The 10757-nt window shown below is 37.7% G+C and overlaps 1 protein-coding gene across 1 annotated transcript in view; it reads right to left on the reverse strand.

The window, feature by feature from the left end:
* The window catches only part of LOC108973009 (protein diaphanous), a gene marked incomplete in the record, with an annotated part of 109811 nt that extends 108808 nt beyond the window's left edge, over positions 1-1003 (reverse strand). Inside the window, 1 exon segment of the mRNA XM_018939998.1 lies at positions 834-1003.
* Positions 1004-10757: the final 9754 nt, after the last annotated feature.

Raw genomic sequence — 10757 nt, forward strand, 5'->3', positions numbered from 1 at the left:
GGGTTTATTAAAAAGTTCGATCCTTCCTCTTTCCAATAAGGGGTCGGGAGGGGGGATAGCCCGACCCTGTTTTTCTCCATAAACGATACTTAGCCGGCGCGATACTAAACATTCCCCTTTTTTTACAGATTTTATTTTAAAAAAATGTTTTATACACTTGGGGTAGCTCACACTCCTACTTTTTTGTGACAGATTTGAACTCATAACATTGGAAATGGTGTAAACAGCTCAAGTTTATGCTTTTTGTTTTACTCGCGGAATACCGTTAGAAATATTTCTTGAAAAGAGCTTGACGTTCATGTTTTAACATGATAATTTTTGGGGTTGAAATATTATTCTCAGCGGGAATTTTATTTTTTTGATAACAGCTGAACCAATTATATCATATCGAGGTTACTAAAGTACTTTCGCTTAGTACTCCTTTCTGCGTTGGCAGTCTTCAGCCCCGCTTTAAAAGAATAACCCTGATCGAACCAATACCTAGGGTGACTGAAGTAAGTACTTTTGCGTAAAACTCCTATGTAATCTAAGTATTTTATTAAATTTAAATAAGAAAATACCCATATGCATGAAAATATTGTTTCTACTCATTTTAATTTGAAATATACTGTACAGAAGCTTGCTTTTTTATATATTTTTTCGTTATAAAATGGTAAAATTTTGGTAATCGGACGGCTACGATTATCCACATATATATACAGAGAATCTCCTCTTCCCAACCATATCCATTTTAACCATGATATCGTGGGACCTCATTTTTTTCTTTTATTAACAAAACTTTTTTCGATTCCTACCCATTTATGTGTTTTAGCTCAATCGAAGCATTTACTTACCTTTAATAAATGTACATAAATTATCCTCTATTGCTCGATTTGTTGAAGTTAGTAAACAAACAATAAAGTAATCCTTCGATGTTACAATTGTTTACTCTTACGTTTTTGATTTCTGAGAATTCCTTYATAATATCGATAATCTAATCGTAGACAATTTATCAAAGGGTACTACATTTTCAATTTTTACATATCGTGATAAATATTGATCGTTTAGTATACAATATTGAGGGCCACACACATACCACACCATTTTATATATATTTTGAAAATCGCATCTTGGTTTTAGAGTGGCCATACACGACGGTTTACTCGTATATAGACTTGTGCGCATACCGATCCATGTTCGCGATTTTTTTGATTTTTTGCGATCAGTGTGCACACGTTTCGCCGAATAGGGAAAATCGCGGACAAACAATTTTCCGCTTGCTTGTCGCACATGTTCACTGTGGGAAGAGAGAAACGATTTCATACAGAGCGAACGCACATGTGTGTCATGTAAGGCCCCTTATAGGAACGAGCGATCAATATTGAGTCTTCGGCGAATTTTCTTTTTAAATCTCCGATACGAAGAAATATTATAATGAAATTCAAATAAACATTGTGCAATTTTGATTAGAAATTAATAATTTAGTTAAATATATATACATTTTTAGTATTTTTAAATACACACAATATTTTGTATATATTATTTATTCTTTYAAAAACATAGTTTTGAATAAATACCGGAGCGAACTATATAGCATTGTATAAACCTACAAGTAACAAATCCTATCATTTTCACCCATACATACACAGCCGAAAGCTTTTAGAAGACAGAAATTACATTAAGAATGCAATAGAATAAGGGAAGACTCAGGGCAAAAACCCAGGCAGTTCATTAGGGTTTCCTAAATATTCTACTACTAAAACGGCCAAATGCCTTAAGCGACTCACTCACGAAAAATTTGTTTGACAAATCTGTTTGAGTTTGAGGTGGTTTTTGTCGTGAGTGGGCATGTTGTCAAMCRGATTGAAGGTTTGCGACAAATTTCAAAAACTAACAACCGATTTGAGGATTCGTTTGTCGTGAGTGGCGTGGTTTGCAAACATTTGGTCAGTTGGTTGAAATCTTTGCAGAGTAAACATCAGCGGATAAAAAAATGGCAAGCGTGAGCAAAAATTTTTTGGAAGAGTTTATTGAATTATTTAAAAATGAACCGGCCTTATGGCAGTGCAAAAGGAAAAATTTAACTTCGAARTATAAAGAAATTTATAAGGATGCGCCATTTGACGCAGTGAAAAAAAAATTAATTGTTTACGCACTGCATATAGACGTGAATTGGTGAAGGTACGCAAGAGCGAAAAGTCTGGGGCAGGTGTTGAGGAAATATATGTACCAAATCTATGGTACTTCAATAAGTTGGAATTTTTGGGTGACCAAGAGGTGCAAACAGATGGATTTTGCTCATTCGACGAATCTATCGATATTGAAAAAGTAAGTACATACTCGTAGATTATGAGAAGCAATAATTCTTTATTTTGAGAAAAATTGGAGTTATTACAAAAATTTATAGAGCTTATATAAATTCATTCTGCCAAGGCACTGCACCAACAGTACTAAAGTAATTACAAAATTTATCGCGAACATGCTTGGCGTTTGTGGAAGAGTTGGTATACTTTGTCGGCTYCAAATCTGTCAAATAGTCATTTGTAGTAATCCCAGTATCCATTTCGTTGGAGTTTCTCAAATAAATTGACTCATTTTTTACTTTTAAATAATTGTGTAAATAGCAACAGGCAGTTGCAATTAATGTGGCTTTTTCTGGATTCAACATTATATCAGTGTGAAATACCCGAAAACGGCTGGCTAAAATGTCAAATGCGTTTTATACAATACGTCGAGCTCTAGAAAGTCGGTAGTTAAAGATTCGCTGTTCGATCGATAAATTAGAGCGGCTGTACGATTTCATTAGATTTTTCAAGAGGGGAAATGCATCACCCCTTACGAATACGAATGGAAATATATCTTCGGACAGTGGTAGCTTTTCCGGCTCAGGTAAACATAGAAGCCCTTCATCATATAAATACTTCAACTTGGCAACGACACTCTAATGCACGGTCAGCTGAATCATCTATCCTTTTCGAGCAGCCTTAACCTTGGAATGCAGCCATTGAGGTATCCTGTTGTTCAAAGATTTGCAAACTCAACTCCAACTAACGAATCGAGCTTTCCGTCTTCACCAATTAGTTTGCAAATGCTTCCATCCGAGGAAATTTTTCCAGAACATCAATCTGTGGAAGTTATTTCTCAGGAAATAATAACTCCAACAAACTCGTTCCAACAGTTTTTTGATAACAAAGAATATGTATAAATAATATTATTTTTTACATACCGTAATAAACGATTTTAATGATGAAATTATTGCTCTGCACGTCTCAATTGTTATTCTGCCTAAAGATTGTGGGGAAATCTTTCTTAAGAATTTGAGATCCTCAAAACTTTGTCCAGTTGCGAGGAACCTCAATGTTGCGGAGAGTCTCTCATTTGCTGTAATCGCTTCACGCATTCCTGTGTCTTCCTTTTTTATTACAGGAGTGACTGCAGTAAGGAGATCCATATACGTTTTGGAATCCATCCTGAGGAAATTGTTAAAATCGTCAGGAGCAGTCAGCTCCATTGAATTTAATAGTTTTACATGTGAGTGGTTGTATCTCTCACATAACCACTCTTTCATCCATTCTTTTTTCATAATTTTTTTTTTGCATTTAGCTTTTTTCGCTTCATGCACTGGTGTATTACTAGCAGCGCAATTACATCTTCCGCGTTATAATCAGACATGTTCACTCCGCGAAGCACACAATGGAAATAAAGTTTGTCAAATCGGTTTGTCGTGAGTGCTCAACCGTCTTCAAACAGATTTGTCAAACAAATTTGTCATTAGTGGGCCGCTTTAGAAAAGGCACGAGTGTGTTGTCGTATTATGTTATCCAATTTATTATTTTAAGTACGTTTTTGTTAAATTTTTAAATATATTTCGATTATAATATACATAAAGATTAAATTTACCTAATTTTGATTAAAATTTTATTTATTGTATCCAAATATTGGGAAATCTACTCTATTTTATTAAAAATATTTGAAGAATTTATCTATTTTTCTTTAAATTATTACTAATAGGTTTGTTTAGTACTGTATATTTTATATGTGTGAAAGTAGGCCCCTTAGAAAACCTAACGCCGAAAAAATATTGCTAACGCGCCTATACTGCAACCTGTTTACTATTTGTAAGTCCTTTTATTTAAATATCTGTGCCGAAAAATCAATTATTTCGATTAGGTGATYTCAGCTGTTGACGACCATATGATTATTTTGTTACTTCTATGTTTCTACAATGCTATATAGAATGTGTAGCATTCACAAATATAAACTGATTAGAAACTCTTTCGTACCCCCTTTTTGACCCCCCTGATTTTTTTTCTGAGCTGTCAACAAAACACATTCAGGGTCCCGTCAATCAGGCGCTAATGAAAAATGAGGATTCTGATATCCCTCTATCGCTAAAACGAACAGCCGAAATTAGTGAGTTCTTGAAATTTTGTAGAATTAGATAAATTAAATTTAAAAAATTAAATTGTAAAATTATTTATATAAATGGGTGATATAAGCCTACTGGAGAACCGACCACCCAAAAATAATATGGTTAACGCGATGTTTGCATACCGCAGGGGTAATGTGCAAATTGCAAAATACCCAAAAGTTATTTATAAAATGTCCAATCTAATATTTTTCAACAGTGCTATCATTGATAAATGTTATAAAATATTCGGGTTTTGACAGCTCTCTCTCGAACCAAAGAGTATAGTGTCAATTTAATGGCATTCACGCGCTAACCATCAATTTACAAAATGGATCGCGCACCAAAAACCTTATTAAGCRTTGAACTTTTGACTTAATTTATTCATCAATACATGTAGGACTGTRTAAACGGACAATAGGACTGAAACAGGAATGCAACACTGCGTAGGTAATAGATGTGACAGCAGCGGACGGACTGGAATGACAACGAAACAGTAGGTACGAAGACGAACGAAGGACAGACAAACGGACAGACCACCGGCAACCACGGACCACTCCACATGCATGTGTGCATATGAAGCTACATAAAATAATAAAACTTTTGTAAAACACTAATAGTATGTACAATTAGAGTAGAGGAAATACTTGCGATTTATATTTAAAATAAATATTACAAATACAAAAGGAATGCGTGAATTTTTAAAAAGTATCCTACAAGTGGTGTCAGAAGTTCGATTTGATTTCGGGATTGGAAAGTGCGATTTGCGTGATCAATTTGAAAATCTTTATAGATTTTAAACGCGTTCATTCTTATAAGTGGTCCCTGGTGTGCGAAAATTGCATCACTCAAACCGCATTACGGAGGGGCGGTACAGCTTGACTGTCGATAAGCGCTAGCAACAAGGCTCAGCGTCGGCGAAGACGCAGCAGCAGTAGCAGTAACAGCACCAGTAGTAGCAGCAGTAGCAGTAACAGCACCAGCAGTAGTAGCAGTAACAGCATTAGCAGTAGCAGCAGCATCGGCGTCAGTAACGGCGGGCATATACAGTATGGTAAAATACAGTTGGAGGTGGCGTCACCTTTCATTTGAGAAACATTTAAGTCTTTTTGGTATACAATTGTACATTTTTTTTAATAACGTAAAATAAGTTATTGGATACTTTTGTGAAAATTTTGTTGTTGTTCTGGCGAATATCGAAGCAAACTTTAGTTGACGAAAATACGTTTTAAAACGTTCGATTTATAGAAAACATTTCTCTTTAAAAACATTATGCGGAAAAGTTAAAACGAATATTGTAATAAAATTTGTTTAACAAAGAAGTTATTAAAATTGTACGCGGCAAAAGTGAATATTGTAACGCAAACTAAAAGAAAATATAATCATTGAAATTGAGATTTTTTTTAAATATTATCGATTCTTTGTACAAAACTGTAAATTATGAACCATAACGAAATTTTTGAGATGACTGTTGACGGTCTGAAGGAAAGGTTAGGCGATTTAGGGCTATCGACTATTGGACGGAAAGCAACACTACAAGACAGACTGATGGAGCATTTCGGCCTGACTGTGAGTGACGGTTCCGAAACTTATGTGGAAGAGGTAGCAAGCCAACGAAGTGTGCGTGAGGTTAGAGTCGAATACCAGAACTTTACTCTCCGAGGTGTTGAGRACTCAATGACTTCGTTTAAAAGAACAGGTCGTCCAAGTTTCGAACAATGGGTTGAAGATTTTGAGGCAACCGCATCAGCAGTGCATTGGAACGAGCTGCAGAAATTCATCTACGCAAAACAATTGTTGAAGGGTGCGRCAAAGATTTTCATAAGAAGCCAAAGGAATAAGGAGTTCACTAAAACTAGCGCTGCGGCAGGAATTTTGTATAGCATTATCATCGATTGAAGTACACCGTACTTTACGTAGTCGTCGCAAGCGACATGGGGAAGATCTTCGAGAATATTTATACGTTTTACTGGAGTTGGGGAAACCGATAGGGCTAGATGACTCAAGCCTAATAGRATATTTCATCGAAGGCATACCGGACTCAAGGTCGAAAAATACAACCTATACCAGGCGAAAACTATACAAGCTTGGAAAGAGCAAATCAAAGTATACGAGAAGATTCGTTACAGCCAGTCACAACCCGTGAATGGGAACCAGGAGGAGGCATCGTCGTCCAACAAGGATWTGCAGAAAGCAGTTCCATTTAGCAGGAAATGTTTTGTCTGCGGGGATTCGTCACATCTTGCTAGAAGCTGTCCACGCAATAAGACATCGTGTTACAATTACGGTAAAGAGGGTCATCGTGCAGTTAACTGTRAGGCAGGAAGGAAAACTCCTAAACTGGAACGAAGCAGCGTCAATAATATGACGGATAAAGGAAAAATCGTAAAATCGCAGAAGCGGAGTGGATTGAATTTTAAGGATGTAAGTTTCAATGGAAAATCTGCGTCGGCATTAATCGACATAGGTAGAAACTTATGTATTATACGTCACGATACGTTAAACATACTTAGTCTGGATGTTGACTTAAGTAGTGAACAGCGACAGTTGATGGGTATCGGTACCAGCAAACTTACAACAATAAGTAGCTTTACCACATCCATCGACATAGACAACATAAAGTTGGAAATAAAATTTCACGTAGTGAGTGAGCGAGACATCAAATATGCGCTCGTGATTGGTAACGACGTTCTGAGACAAGTCAATTTGTTTGTTCAGAATAAGGTGGAGAAAAAGCGTGGGCACAAGGGTGCATGAAGATGAGGAGCAGTATATGGGAGCCGTTAGGAAGTATCGCAGGAAAATCCGTGATAGAAGGGCTTTGGAAGTAGCAAACAATAAGAGCGAGGGCGCCGTTGTGGCCAAGGAGCCGAAAGAGTTCAGAATTTCAGAAGCGAGTTCGAAGTTGGTTCATGAGACTGCGGAAATGGGCACTGATGCTAGGAACAACCCAATTGATGAAGGTTATAACAGGATTGCTGAACTGAAGAGAAGGTACCTGTAGGCGAAGTCGATCTTTCACACCTCAACAAAGAGAAAGCAACTACAGTAAGAAGAATGGTAGCGAATTATAAGCCTACAAGCAATTCAAACTCGCCAGTAGAGATGAATATCTTACTTTCAGATGACACCCCAGTATATGAAAATCCCAGACGGATGTCATACACCGATAGACAGGAAGTGGATGAACAAGTTAAGGAGTTTTTGAAGGATGGGATCTTTAAACCCACTAATTCAAATTATGCGTCACCAGTGGTGTTAGTTTCGAAGAAAGATGTAAAGAAACATTTGTGTTGCGATTATCGACGATTAAACACAAAGATAGTTGGCGATAACTTCCCGATGCCAAATATCGACGATGTTATCGAAAAGTTACAGGGTGCWAATGGTTTTACGACACTAGATCTTAGGAATGGATTTTTCCATGTCCCAGTGGAGCCCACATCAAGGAAGTACACCGGATTCGTTACACACAACGGGCAATATGAATTCCAATACGTGCCTTTTGTTATATCGAATTCGCCGGCAGTTTTTTCAAGATTTATTTCAGCAGTATTTAGAAATCTTATATAAGACGATACTGTGGTGGCTTACATGGGCGATTTAGTTATTCCCTCCAAGGATTACACTGAAGGCGTACACAAGGCAAGACAGACAAATGTCAGTTTCTTATAAGTAAAATAGACTTTCTAAGCTATGTTATAGATGACGGTTCGATAAAACCATCTGATGCAAAAACAAAAGCGATTAGGAATTTACCATTGCCACATGACCAGAAGGCTTTGCAGAGATTCCTGGGATTGACATCATATTTTAGAAGATTTGTTGATGGATATGCTGTAATAGCCAAACCGTTGGCAGTGACTGAGGTTCATTTCAACAATCAAGCCTTCCATCCAGTTCAGTACATGAGTCGGAAGACAAAACCAGCAGAGGAAAGGTACCATTCGTACGAACTCGAGGTACTAGTGATTATAGAAGCACTTAARAAGTGGAGAGTATATTTGCTGGGGATAAGTTTTAAGATAGTAACGGATTGTAATGCATTCTCAATGATGATGCGGAAACGAGATGTGCCATTAAGAGTATCTCGTTGGGCAATGTTCCCACAAGACTTTTGCTACGAGATAGAACATAGAAACGGTTCCAAAATATCTTGTCTCAACAAGAGAACTCCTAGTAGTTCCATCAGTTTTGGAAAACAAAATCATCAACGTAGCACATAGGCAAGGACACTTTTCCATCAAGAAAACGGAAGAAGCAGTAGAAAAAACATTTTATATACTAAATTTAAATAGGAAAGTCAGGAAAGAAAGAAGGTTTTCTAAATCCCATTAGTAAAGGACAAGCATACAACTACATCCGTGTGATGGTGAACGCATCTCCAAGTTCGTTTGGCTGCATCCAACTAAGAACACTGGAGCTGATGCAGTCGTCAAATGCTTAAAGAAAAGAGCAGCCGTTTTCGGAAATCCAAGACGTGTCATAACAGCCAGAGGCGCGGCCTTTACATCGAATTTATTTAAACAGTACTGCGAGGATGAGGAAATCCAGCATTTATTAATAACTACGGGAGTGCCACGAGCAAACGGGCAAATAGAGCGCATGCACCAGATTATTATTCCGGTGATAGCTAAATTGGGAAACGAGAGTTCTGGAAACTGGTATAAGCACGTGGATCGTGTGCAGCAAATAATCAACAGCACGCCGCCGAGAAGCACCAAACAATCACCATTTAGAATTATGACTGGACTTGAGATGCGATTGAAAGGAATACCACATTTACTTGAACTGCCGGAGGAATCAGCCATCGAAGAGCTCGATGCAGAACGCGAGGTAATTCGTCAGAAGACAGGACATAATATTGCTGGGATCCAGAAGGAAAATAGGAGAACATTTAACGAAAGGCGAAGAGTAGAGGTCGACTATAATAAAAACGAGCTAGTAGAAATCARGCGAACGCAGTATGGAGCAGTAGTGCGTTTCTGTAAGGAATCGACAATATACTCGATTATAGTGACGTCACTTCAATTCGATCCAAATTAGTCGATTGATCGAGAACGAGTGTTTCTGTAAGCATAAGTCGACAAAGTATGAAACAGTGAGAGAAATGGAACGCCAATCGACAAGAAATCTCTCGAATCGGACTGACAATTTCATGTTTGAGAAACTATTATTGAGAAAAGTAAGCATTTCAGAAATGTGTGCACAAATTTTTAATTCTTATTAATAAATAAAAATTGATAGTGTTTCAGCTATGAGTTTATTGGTAATAACGCTCGCCATACGGCATGACAGAAAGAATATGTTGCGAATAAAAGGCGCACTTTAAGGGACTCGACAGAACTCGAACTGCAGTACGGGCACTCCTTGTGGAAATCGAGCYTTTTATGGACACAGCAGTAAGAAGTACATTTATTCCAAACTCCACTAGGTTGTGAGTAGCGCTGCATTACTATGCTAGAGGATCATTTCTTAAGGACGTAGGTCAGGATTTTATTTNAAGTACATTTATTCCAAACTCCACTAGGTTGTGAGTAGCGCTGCATTACTATGCTAGAGGATCATTTCTTAAGGACGTAGGTCAGGATTTTATTTGCCCTATAAATAAGACCATGGTAAGCCGCATAGTGCATCAAATTACAGAGATTTTGCAAAATCATATGGCGCAACGTTACATCATTTTTTCAACTAACTTAGAGCAGCAGAATATTGTGAAGCAACGGTAAGTGTTATAATCTTGAGATTAATGGTTATTTATAGCTGGCTTATGTTTATGTTCACGTCCAGGTTCTTCACTGCTACTGGATTTCCTAGCATCTTAGGAGCGATTGACTGCACTCACGTCAACATTAAGAAGCCACCACTTGCAGTAGAACACTGCTACATTAATCGAAAGCATATTTTTTCAAAAATGTGCAATTAGTGTGCGACTTTGATTTAAATATCCTGGCGTGCTTTGCAAGATATGGGGGAAGGAATCGGTGGTAACCCAACTATCGAAGCTTAAGCGGCTAGCATGTGTTTGCATGACGGGCGCTATGCGAACCTGTCCGACGGCAGCTCTGGAGGTCCTGTTGGAACTTACACCGCTCCATATAATGATAGGTCAAGTAGCCAATCACTCACTTCTACAGATAACAGCAGAGGGATGCGGCAAAGGCAAAATAATCTCGTCCCAGATGATGGAGAGGATAAGTGGCGACATTCGAAAAGGTTTAAGGTTACCCTCGGTAGCAAAAGTGAGTAGAATGACCGCACTCTTGAGCAAATGCTAAGGGATAGCACATTGAGGTGGTACACCGACGGCTCAAAAATGTCGGAAGGAATAGGTGCGGGTATTGTAGGTCCACGTACCAAGCTATCCATT

This window comes from Bactrocera latifrons, unplaced genomic scaffold, assembly GCF_001853355.1.
Source record: "Bactrocera latifrons isolate USDA-ARS-PBARC rearing strain unplaced genomic scaffold, ASM185335v1 scaffold_449, whole genome shotgun sequence".
NCBI classification, from domain to species: domain Eukaryota; kingdom Metazoa; phylum Arthropoda; class Insecta; order Diptera; family Tephritidae; genus Bactrocera; species Bactrocera latifrons.